This window comes from Rhincodon typus, chromosome 6, assembly GCF_021869965.1.
Source record: "Rhincodon typus isolate 14 chromosome 6, sRhiTyp1.1, whole genome shotgun sequence".
Lineage (NCBI taxonomy): Eukaryota > Metazoa > Chordata > Chondrichthyes > Orectolobiformes > Rhincodontidae > Rhincodon > Rhincodon typus.
The window spans coordinates 36,630,891-36,643,486 of NC_063337.1; the positions used below are offsets into that span (position 1 = coordinate 36,630,891).

A 12,596-nucleotide genomic window follows, 5' to 3' on the forward strand; every position below is an offset into this window, starting at 1 on the left:
TCCATAACCTGACTCGCCAAGGACATTTCATGGCCCCTCCTTGCTTGCCTAATTTCCTGCTCAAGTTCTTTCCTACTTTCTTATATTTCTCATGGGTCCTGTCCGATTTTTGTTTTCTAAATCTTACATATGCTTCCCTTCTCTTTTTGACTAAATTCACAATCTCCTGCATTCAAATCCCAACCTAAGACACCACTGACAGCAGGCCACAGCTATAGCCATTGGTCATTTGATGGAGAGTGATTGCTTTAAAGGGGGTGACTTACCAGTCTCAGTTGCTGTTTATTTTGTTCAGTTGAATGCCTTTCAGACGCTAAAGATGCTATTATGCCTGTGGTTTAAAGGTGTAAAGATTTGAAAGTTAAGTGTAATCTACTCCAATGATGTCATATGGACATGGGGACAGACCTACCATCCAGGTCTGCCTCATACTGTCTCTAACAATCAATATAACTTGTGCCTCATTCAATATTTATCATTCAATAAACTACATCTTGTTAAGTCTAGAATCTCTTCTTTTTGTTTTCCCTCTACAACACTTCACCAAACTGGCCCTGTCAACCATTACCCCGAAACAGAATGGTAGCAGCAAATCTACCTTATAATGTGTAATTTTACAGAGAGCTCATGAAACATGATGAGCATTGGTACTGATTGTTCATTCAGTAATGTACCCCTGCAACAGAGACAGCATCCACCTCTGACGCTGCCATTTTTCAAGGGCTGTGACTAGATCTGCTTTCTCAGAGAGCAAGGATCTAAAATCCCAGGCTCAGAGAGCAGAGTGGAACACAAGTTCTGGTGTGGGGGAGGGTTGGACTCCAATTGTTTCAGGACTCGGTCACTTTTAGACAGGACCATTAAAATCTAGTCAACAGGGAATACCAACAGCATATCTTGCATTCCCCTTTCACTATCTAGACAGTGAATCTGAGAATGTTTCTAGGTTTGCTTTGGGAATCCACCCTTTAGACTTTCCATGTACTCTTAACGGAACTCATACCAGCTAAGAGTTAACACAAGTAATGCCAATATCCCAGAAAAGACCCAGGAAGGCCCTGAGAGAGAAATAATCAACTTTTAAAAGGATTTTCTTTCAAATGGGTAACAGGTCCCTTGAAACTGAAGACATTCAGCTGAAAACTCTTTCTGTTTCAAGCCCAGGATGTGTCCACCTAGAGAAATGATTTTCAAGTGTTTCACTTTCAGGCAGAGAGAAAGAGGCTGTAGAAATCTCTAAGTACAATGTGCTCTTCCTGATCATAGATCCTGCCCCCAGGATCTTGGAGAGCAACCAGAAATGCCACTTACCCAGGAATTTCAGGCCATATTATTAAAAAAGTGTCTTCAGTTTGTCGTTTATGTTTGGAGCAAACTGCAGGTGGTCGCTTGTGCAAACGGATATATCTGGAGGGCACTAATAATCTTCCTAAAACATCAGGGTTGCTGTGAAGCACTTTCCAGTTAAAATTGTACAATAAATATAGAATTGAGGCCTGACCTGTGGAGACAGGGGGTTTGATATTCACGTTGATCTGAGAACAGCAGGGAAGAAGAGCATGGAATGTCTGAAAGAAGCCAAATCCGTATCTTTCAATTTTAAGCTGAAGAAAGTTCTGGTTCATCGACAGCAAGAATTCATAAGGGCAGTAATAGTCAAGAGTTGTGATGTACAATTAAAGCTGCAGTGTTATGTGGAAGGCTTTTCCATATGTAGATATGGTTAAAGGGAATGAACTTATGCTTCTCCTGTTCATCTGCCACACCTTCAGTGCAAGAATTGCAGATGCCTCAGATAAATATTTACATCACTTTTCCAGCATTTTGAAAAATATTCAGGAGAATATTTGAACAAATTCATTTCCGTTGCTACTGAGGATCATCATATAGACCTAAAACATGAGAGATGCGTGAATTAATCTTAGGGATACATGAGAAGCAACCTTACAATGTATGGCCAAAGTGCTATTGCATATTCTTTTGGGCTCCTTTCAAACAAGCAGGAGATTGTAATCCCACTGAGTTGAATACAGTGAAGAAGCTTGAGAGGATTCCATGGGCAACAATTCTGAAAGCTATGCAGGTGGAGGAGGACCAGAAGGAATCATCATTTTTTAAAAATACAGAAGTTGAGATTTGATCAGGTTTTGCTTGGAACTCTACTGGATTGAAAGCTAAACTGAAAGAGTTCAAGGTACAGCAATGAGTGAGATAAAAATGGAGCAAGGAGGCACAGACATAAGAAAAATCAGAGAAGAAAAGGATAGAAGTGGAGTATAAAATGAAATGGTCATGGGGTTATTTTTAAGGAAAGAACAGACTTCACGCTTCTGAAGTTATAAGTGAGATATTTTCCCCTGTGACCACTTCTGGTACATGTGCTTTGCCATCTCTAGCAGTAGATGGTACTGGCTCAGGATTGTTTTAGGGAGTTCCAATAGTCCACCTTTTTCTTTGTTTTGTCTTGGGCTTATTGAGGGATTAATGGTAGGATGTAGCACTGCGTAGTATTTACTGAAGAGATACCGTCCTTAGAAAGCAAGAAGGTTTCTTGCGTGATGGCAATGAGTACAACAACATTTGGTCAGGCACGGGTACTAGGATTTTAGGAAGCTAGTAGAGATGCATCTACTGCTTTCAAAAACTAATGTAGAACTCCTGTCCCCACCCACTGGCTGTGTGTGACATCAGCAGAAAGACTGGAGCCAACATAACGAGCATTCACTTCTTCTGAACCATTACCTTATTCAATAGTAGCCAGTGCTCCAAGAAATAAAAGAGGCAATAATAAGATACCATATATTAAGGAGTGATCAAGAATAGGGCAGTTTGCAGGATCTTAGAAAGGAGCTGAAATTGTTGAGGAATGAGAAGCTTAATGGAATGAAGCAATGGAGTATTCTGGTAATGCTTTTTAAGAACAATAAATAAACAGTTGAATTATCATCCAGCGGAAAATTCGCTCCAAGTAGTGCTTCACATTTTTAAAATTGTTTAGCAAACATAAGGTTTAAATTTGAAGTTTCAAAATATATATTCATTAAATGATAAGAATTCATTTAAATCTATTCTGAAAGTGCCTAGTGATCTGAGTTATCAGACTGACAGTTCTATTAAATGCAATAGTCAAGTCAGGAAACAGGGGCTGAAAAAGATGATTTAGAACTTGGGAGCTCACATCTGAGTTTATCTAAATTAAAAGACAGTATGCATTGGTGCTCAAACTAGCTCCTCTAGCTGTTTATTGACTCACATTGGAATTCACACATGGTGCTTACAGTGCTCTGGTCCAAGGGTATTTTAAGCCTGGCAAAGAATTAATAGAGAAATGTACTCACATGGTGTGTCAGGAGTCACATTCTGACCTCTACACTGATGCCATAAAGCGGCTGCTGAGTTTGCTTCATAACATCAGCCCACACTCTCTTTGAATCTTTGTTTGCTCCTTTACAAATATCGCAATCTTGCTCTGCAAAACTTTGATGATACACAATGCTGACAAGTTCTGATTTTAAGATTTGATATTGAATATATTTTTCTTCGCAAGACTGAGATCCAGTCTGGCTTTGCTTGTGAATGTTACAGACTTCATGACCCTGGCTTCACACAGATGATTTAACAAGAGTTCAGGCCAGAGCAATTTAGAAACAATCACGTCATTGAAACATTTTCTCATATGTACTTAGGTAAAAGAAACCAGAAATAAATTAGTTATAAAAGACAAGATTTGCTGAGTGGTATGCTGCAATAATGAAGAGTGATGGGGTGCAGACATTCCAGGTTTTAAAAGGTTTAAATGTCTAAGTTGTCCAATCTCTGAAATTTGACCCATGACATCATTTGTAAATTACGTTCCTCTCTGCTATCAGATTCTAATGTGAAGCCTGTGTTCTAATTGTAGAAAGGAACTTTTTGAGCCACACCCTGCCTCAGATACTTTTGCCACACGATTAGATTAACAGATTGCTTCAGGAAAATTTATATAAACTTGACAGTCTATATTTATCATCTAAGTTTGTCAAAGTATTCATTTGTAATCTCCCCTTGAAAACAAATGCAAAAAGCAGAAAATGCATTTTTGGAAACTGGAAAACTCTGCAAATTACATCAGAAGTTATCACTGACATCACATATGAACATTAACTTTAAGCATATTTTATGATAGCTTTTTCAACATTTGTATGCATTGCAAATTGTGGCATGAACAGGAGCAAGGTGAAATATATTACCCATGACTGCTAGATCTAATAACTCAATACATAAACAAGGACACAGCTTGATTAATTCCGAGTGCTTTAGAGCTGACGTCTCTAGGCATCAATTAACTGCAACATCTTGCATGGTTTTATTATCTATCATGTGAAATAACTTCACTAAAACTTATCTGTATCTCATAATAAGCAACAATCACCTCCACTTATCATACTGGAAACCTGTCAAAAAAAGAAGAGTCTGAATAGAGTCTTGCTGGAAACAAAAATTCCATCTCCTTTTAAAGAAAAGGTAACATACAAACAATAACATTTTATTAAAAATACAGTAACAGATATAATAAAGGTCAGGGTTAACTACCAAGTTGAACTGTTTCCTACCCTAGTTTCTTGCGCTGGGCTTGTTTTTCTGTGGAAGTCTCCCTGGGTTCCTGTGTTTCACACTGCTGTTTAGTCCTGAGACTCGTATCAGACATCCAACAGCTGCAGGTTATAAATTTAGGTCTGTCATGGTTCAAACTAATTGTGTGTGTACCAAGCACCCTTGCCTTTTATAAATTCCCTGCCCAGATTCCTCTTCTTTGCTTGCATTCAAAATATTTACTACTATTTCCAAAACTGATTAGTGGGAGGTTTTCAAACCTCTGGACCGGATTATAATAAATACTTGGAAAGCGGCTGTTGGATTTTATCCAAAGTTTTGTAAACAAAATATGCACAATGGTATCCTTTAAACTCTTGATACCCCTGCAACCCAGTAGTACAAATTCTATTTGAAAAAATACTTCACATGAGAACAGGAACAGGTTTTGTCCCAGCACCAGGGCAAACTGCCCTTTCCCCTCAATAGTGCTGCAGCTTTGCTACAAAGCATAGAGCATAGTGGCTTTGGATTTCAGATGCCTGACAATGTTCATTTTCTCTTTAGCTCAGGACAATGTCATGTTGGAGATATGTCATGATAACCTCTTTAGGGCCCATGGGGAATCACTAATTAATTTCCTAAAGGAGCTTGTTAAGTATGAGCGTCCTTGGGGTAACAGGCAATGGCCTACCCATTTGGAACTCATCACCTGAGCCCTTTATAAAGTGACCCAAATAAACTGACTAGGAGACGTGGGCACTGCAGGGATACAGTGCTTTATTTCCCTATATAACTCCAGTTTGATTTAGTCCCCTCCTTCTCTCCCTACCCCCTCACTGTTTTGATGTCAGCATTGCCCTTAACAGGCTTTTCTTGTTGATACACAATTGGCCACAGAGGTGATTTCCTGGTGGAAGGTAGAATAAAGTCTCTTCACAGCAGTGTTTCTATTTTCGTCTCACTGTATATGTATATGAAAGGAACTCAAGGGCTTTTATAGTGCAGTGGTACTGTCCCTACCATTGAGCCAGGAGACTCGGGTTCACATCCTACCTGTTCCAGAGGTGTGTAATAACATCACTGACCAGGTTGGTTAAAAATATAGGAAAATCAAAAAAAAAGCAGACCCATGAATGCTGCTTTTTTTTCACTTTTCCTATTTTTCTAACCAACGTGGATGGGTCTGCAGAACCATCTGTCCTGGACTGGGACTAGCCAATGTACGCCATGAGTATTGGCTCTATTTTGATGTTCTACAATAAACGATGCCTCTTTCCAGTTGGACTTCCTAAGTTATTGCATTGGTGAGGAGAGCAAAGACAAGTTTTGGATAGTTTTGCCTTTCAACAAACCCAGTAATACTGTGACGGGGATTTATGAAAAATATTGGGAAACTAGTACATTATGATGTGGGCGTGGAGGATTGGCCCCAGTACGCTGAAAGAAGGAGATACTTTTTTCAGGCTTAAAGTATTGGCAAAGATCTGTAGCTCAGGTTGTGGATGAGGTTGTTGACTTGCTTGCTGAGCTGGCTTGTTTTTGTTCAGATGTTTCGATGCCATGCTAGGTGACATCATCAGTGGATTCTCCAACGAAGCCATGTTGTTCTACTCTGCTTGGAATTTTTACTGTCCGGTTCGTTAAATTCCAAGTGGAGTAGAATAACATTGCTTCATTGGAGATTCCACTGATGATGTCACCTAGCATGGTGATGAAACATCTAAACAAAAACAAACCAGCTCGGTGAGCAAGTCAACAACCTCACTTTTTTCAGGTAAATTGGATCTACAAAGATCACTGTTAAAAAGTCATTCTCCTAACCACTTGTGACGCCTGACTTTAAGCATCATAAAAGTTTAACCTATCCAACAGCCCAAGTCAAAATCCTTTGATAAACTGAGCGATGATCACCATGACCCCAAACCATTTGTTATACTGCAATGTTAGGGGTTTAACATGGCAGACAGACTTCCTGCAGAACCAGTTACTGAATTCGTGATGAGACTTCAGATGTTGGCAGAACACTATGAGTACAGGTCAGCAATTTGGGAAATGTTAAGCGATCGCTTAGTTTGTGGAATTAATAATTTGCGACTCAAAGGATGCTATTGACTGAACCACATCTGGACCTTGAGAAAGCAATAGAACTGGCCCTTTCCTGTAGAAATATGGAAAAGAGAGGCTCAGGGGCTTCAAGCTTCAATACACGATACCATCCTCAGCCTTGGGCTACCCTTAAACTGCAGTCCCAAGTCCCCAATGGATAATACTCATGACTCCTGTTGGTTGCTAAGGAATGGTGATTGGAATCAGAAGTTGCAACATTCCAGAACTGGATGGGACATTTCTCCACAATACAGTGTGGATCAGGAATGTCCATGCCACACTTGAGGTCATAGAGTTCATCTGAGACAAGGTGAGCAAAATACGTGAAATGCATACTGCCCAGACCAAAGAGTGAAGCCACTTCAAGTCAGAGCTTTGCAAATAAACCAAGCTGAGGATGAGGAATTGATACAACTAAATTGTATCACTGCTCCAAAGTGGCTCCAATTAAGATAACCACTCAGGCCACCCCCTCGACATGTAGGTAGATGTAGGTACCGCTGTATATTGCTGGGGAGCAAACCTTTAGAAAACCCCATAGGGGCATCTTGCTGTAAGCCTGCAAGACACCAAGGCTAGACTGGCCGCTTACATTGAACAGTCCTCATCTATTATTGGGACCACAGTAACCCCAGTTACACAGGGACAGCAGACTGTCTCACTCCCCCTAGTGGTGATACAAAGACCTGGTCTCATTCTTTTGGGAAGGGGCTGGCTACAGAAAATCTTCCTGGATTGGCAACAGATTTTTAAAATGGGTACTAGAGATCTATATGAAGTCATTGGGAAGTATCCTGGAGCTTTTGAAGAGGGCCTTGGGAAGATAAAAAGGCGCCGGGGGCAAGATCTATGTACACCCAGAGGCTTGACCTAAAAACTTCAAGGCAAGACCAGTGCCCTATGAACCAGAGCAGAGGCTGAATTGGAATGTCTAGAGGAACCTGGCAACTCGGTCCATCTCTGTGAGGATTATGAGTTGACAGACAACAGAGTTTCCCATGCAGATAGATACCCTAGACCATGCATTGAAGACTTGTAGAAAAGCTGGCTGCGGTCATATCTTTTCTAAATTGAATATGAGCTACAACTGGAGGTTGAGGGGTCATCCAGGAAATATGTGACTCTAAATACTCAGAAAGCACTGTATCATTACACTCACTTGCCTTTTAGGGTATATTTGGCTGATGCCATCTTTCAAATGGTAATGGTGAACACCTTCCAAGGGGTGCCCAAAGTGGCAGTCTATCTGCAATATATTTTAATTGCATGAGCAACTGCAAAGGAGAGTTTGGGGGAGGCTTTCCTGTATTTTTCTGAGGCCCAGCATCAGGCTAAAAAGGGAAAAAAAAAATTGTGTTCCAGGTAAATGAAGTAATGTACCTTGTGCACAGAGTTGACAAGAATGGATTATACCCTCTCAATAGAGAAGGAGAAATCCATAAAAAGTGACTCCAACTCCAAGGAATATAATGGAGTCAAAGCTTTTCCTAACTCTCAACAATTATTGGGGGAGACACGGTCCAAGTGAGGAAATTTGACAATGGTTCTCAAGGTTTTCTGGGAGCGCTTTTTAAAAAAAATCAGATCTGGTATTGTATATGGTCAAAACTGGGAGAAGATCACAAACTAAAGAGAAAACACAATGACCAACTCTGGGGAACCCTCAACAGAGGCGACTGTTTCAACTGACAGGCCATGGAGGACGAATCCTCCTGCAATAACTCTTCAATGGTCTTCATGGAAGAGACATTCACCTAATTATTAAATACACCTTGATCAGACCAGTAAATGGAACAGAAATGGGGCCATGGACAAAACAACACAGGACACCCCGTTATTGTAGGAGAAGGGGTGAGTCTCTTGGACTCAGATGGGGGAGGAGTGTGATAACCCCTTTAAGGCCATGGGGAATTACTAATTAATCGCCCTCTGGACCTCATTGAATATGGGTTCCCTTCATAACATAGCATTTGTCGCTTTCCCTGGTGGTCTAGTGGCTAGGATTCAGCCTCTCAGCGCTACAGCCCAGGTTTGATTCCCAGTCAAGCTCTGCTGTGTTAATTTACAAGTGGAAGGATGGGTTAGTAATTTTGCCGATGACACAAAGGTTGGTGGAGTTGTGGACAGTGTGGAGGGCTGTTGTAGGTTGCAACAGGATATTGACAGGATGCAGAGGTGGGCAAAGAAGTGGCAGATGGAATTCAACCTGAAAAAGTGTGAAGTGAATCATTTTGGAAAGTCAAATTTGAATGCAGAATACAGGCTTAATGGCAAGATTCTTGGCAGTGTGGAGGAACAGAGGGATCTTGGGGTCCAAGTCCATAGATCCCACAAAGTTGCCACCCAAGTTGATAGGTTTGTTAAGAAGGTGTATGGTGTGTTGGCTTTCATTGGCAGGGGAATTGAGTTTAAGAGCCGTGAGATTATGCTGCAGCTCTATAAAATCCTGGTTAGGCCACACTTGGAATATTGTGTTCAGTTCTGGTCGCCTCATTACAGGAAGGATGTGGAAGCTTTAGAGAGGGTGCAGAGGAGATCTACCAGGATTCTACCTGGACTGGAGGGCAGGTCACATGAAGAAAGGTTGAGGAAGCGAGGGCTTTTCTCATTGGAGCGAAGAAGGATGAGAGGTGACTTGATGGAGCTGTACAAGGTGATCAGAGGCATAGATAGAGTGGATAGCCAGAGATTTGTTCCCAGGGTGGAAATGATATGAGGGGGCATAATTTTAAGGTGATTGGAGGAAGGTATAGGGGAGATGTCAGAGGTAGGTTCTTCACACAGAGTGTGGTGGGTGTGTGGACTGTGCTGCTGGCGGTGGTAGTGGAGTCAGATACATTAGGGACATTCAAGCGACTCTTGGATAGGCACATGGATGATAGTAAAATGCAGGGTATGCAGGGCAGTTTGATCTTAGAGTAGGATAATAGGTCAGCACAACATCGTAGGCAGAAGAGCCTATACTGCATTGTACTGTTCTAGGTTCTATATTCTTCACAGGCAATGGCCTGCCCAGCTGGAATTCATCACCCAAGCCCTTTATAAAACAAACCCAATGGTGATTTGGTGGTGGGAAAACTGTTCATTGTGTGTAAATGCACTTGTGGATTTTTAAAAAAAAATAAACCAGATACAGGGATGGGTCTGTAAAACTGTCAGTCCTGGTCGAAGACTGTCTTATCTATGTCACAAGTATTGGCTCTATGTTGTTGTTCAACAATAAATGATGTTCCTTTCCAGTTGGGCTGCCTGAGTTATTACACATGTGAAAAGATGGGATATGATACAGATAGTCTTGGGCCACTCAAACAAATCTGTATTCAATGCATTAGGTTCTATTCTTTGTTCATATCAGAATTACAATTTCATGTTAAATGCATTTTGTTTTGGAAGGGTGATTAGGACATTGGATGGGGAAGGAGTGTTGGTGGGATAATAACACAGTAACAACTAAACCAAAAGCATCAACATTTTTGAGGAGAGATAGGTTTTACAAAGAATAGCATAATTTCACTGAGGATAACTTCACTTGTGAAGCCTTCTACCTATGAGTCAAATTAGAGTATCCACATGACTAGTGCAAACCAACTCATTATGTTATTAGATATGTTTTACATTGCAGTAAATCAGCAAATCTGAACACAGGCAGGTCGTGGGAAATATTGGCTTCTTTCAGACCAAAATTGACTGAAAGGTAAATCAATGCTTGGTCTGGTTTGGCACAGAGGATGATGGAACTGGAGATCCTGATCTGGAGAAAAATAAAGAGATACTTAAAAACTTAGCAACACTCAACTAAGAAGAGTCACCCAGTCCAGATGCAATGTACTTTAGGACATTGAGGTAAGTAAGTGGAAAAGGACATTGGTTCTGGCTACAATCTTCCAATTCTCCTGACACTTGACAGCAGTGTTAGAAGATGAAAAGATTGCAATGATTATACATCTGTTTAAAAAGGGGAAAGGGATAAAAAGGTCATTAACCTAGCATCAACTGATTTTTTAAAAAGTTTTAGTAAAGCACCAAGGTCCAGATCTGGATCAGTCACACTGACCCTCCAAAGAGTATCTCATCTAGACCCACCCCGTCCCTGTAACCCTACATTTTCCATGGCAAACCTACCTCGCCTGTGCATTCTCAGATGCGATGGGCAATTTAGCATGGCCAATCACATCTTTCGACTGTGGTAGGAAACCCATGCAGACACACAGGGAGAATGTGGAAACTCCACACAAGCAGCTGCCTGAGGGTGAAATTGAACCCCTGTCCCTCGCACTGTGAGGTAGCAATGCTAACCACTGAGCCACCATGCCATCCAAGAAGTGTGAAGTAGTTCATTTTGGTGGGGAGAATTAAGAGAACCAACATTAAAACATAATTTACAGGGTATGGGGGATGTTGGAACACAGAGGCCTGGGAGAGTTTGTACATAAATCTTTGAAAATGATAGGATAAGTTGCTGAAAATACTTGGTAAACTGGCTTTATAAGTAGACGCATAAAGTGAAAAGGAAGAAAATTGTGCTAAACCATTATAAACCATTGGATAGGCCTTGGATGGAGCATTTTGACAGCTCTGAGCACCACACTTTAGGTCTTAGAAATGGTGCAAAAGAACGCTACTATAATGGTCTTGAGGACATGGTTCTTAGTTATGTGGAGAAACAGGAGAATGAAATAAGACCACGAGACATAGGAGTAGAAATAGGCCATTCAGCCTATTCCACAACTTCACTTCCCTGACTTTTCACCATAATATTTGATTCCCTCACTGATCAAAAATCTGTCTGTCTCAATGTTGGATACACTTAACAACCCAGATGTGACAGCCTTCTACGGTAAAGAATTCCACAGATTCACAACTCTCTGAAAGAAGAAATTCCTCCTCAACGCTGTCTTAAAGGTGTGATCCCTTATTCTGAGATTATGCTCTTTGGTCATAGACTCACCTACAAGGGCATACAACCTTCCTGCATTTACTCTGTCAAATCCTCTAAGAATCTTGTACACTTCCATAAGGTCACCTCTTATTCTTCTATATTCCAACAAGTACAGGCCCAGTCTACTAAATCTCTCCTCATAAGACAGTCCCTCCAAACCTGGTAAAAAAGTGAAAGAACTGTAGATGCTGGAAATTAGAAACAAAAATAGAAATTGCAGGAAAATCTCAGCAGGTGAAAATTGTAGTTTGACTTTCAACATTTGTTGGCTACCCAGCGTCAAACATAGCATCTGTGGCGAGAAATCAGAGTTAACATTTCGGGTCCAGTGACCTTTCTACAGAACTCAGTTCTGAAAGCAAACAAAAAGGCAGCAATTGAATATAATACCCTATTCGAGATATTTCTAACATCTATGACTGAATTGAGTCAGATTGCAACATAGCTCAGTGAACAACTGACTAGGAAAAATTCAAGCAACACAGTAGATGTGGAGATGACTAGAATGGGACAAGTTTAAGTAGAATAACTGACCTCATCTTCCAAAGATGAATCCACAATGACCATCATGAATATTATGATAAACAAGAAGAAATATTCTGATAACAACATTGAGGAAGTGATCAAGTTGTTTTCACCAGTAATTCAGTCACTGATGGCAAACGAGAAAGTCCAAACTAATCAACAGGTTGCAGTAATGGTTCAGACCTTGTAATGGGAAGTTAGTCAATACAGCATCACAAAGACCATATAGAAGTCTAAGGTTTTGGAGTAGATTTGTAGCTCGGGTTGTGGGTGTTGAGGTTGGTTGGCTCGCTGAGCTGGTTTGTTGTTCCGCAGACGTTTTGTTACCGTGCTTGGTAACATCCTAAGTGCAGCCTCTGATGAAGCGTCGGTGTGTTTTCCCGCCTGGCTTTTAAACTCTGGGGTCCGTTGCGATGGATTGCCTCACTTCCGGGTTTCCTCCGTAGTGGAA

At 40.9% G+C, this 12,596-nt stretch overlaps 1 protein-coding gene across 2 annotated transcripts in view; it reads right to left on the reverse strand.

Annotated features, from left to right (window-relative positions):
- Nucleotides 1-12,596, reverse strand: part of sgcg (sarcoglycan, gamma) — a 493,040-nt gene that overhangs the window by 479,572 nt on the left and 872 nt on the right. For both annotated transcript variants that reach the window (XM_048598066.1, XM_048598067.1), the window contains exon 2: nucleotides 4,593-4,694. The gene's annotated coding sequence lies outside the window, so the exon portion shown is untranslated. The remainder of the gene's footprint in view (nucleotides 1-4,592; nucleotides 4,695-12,596) is intronic.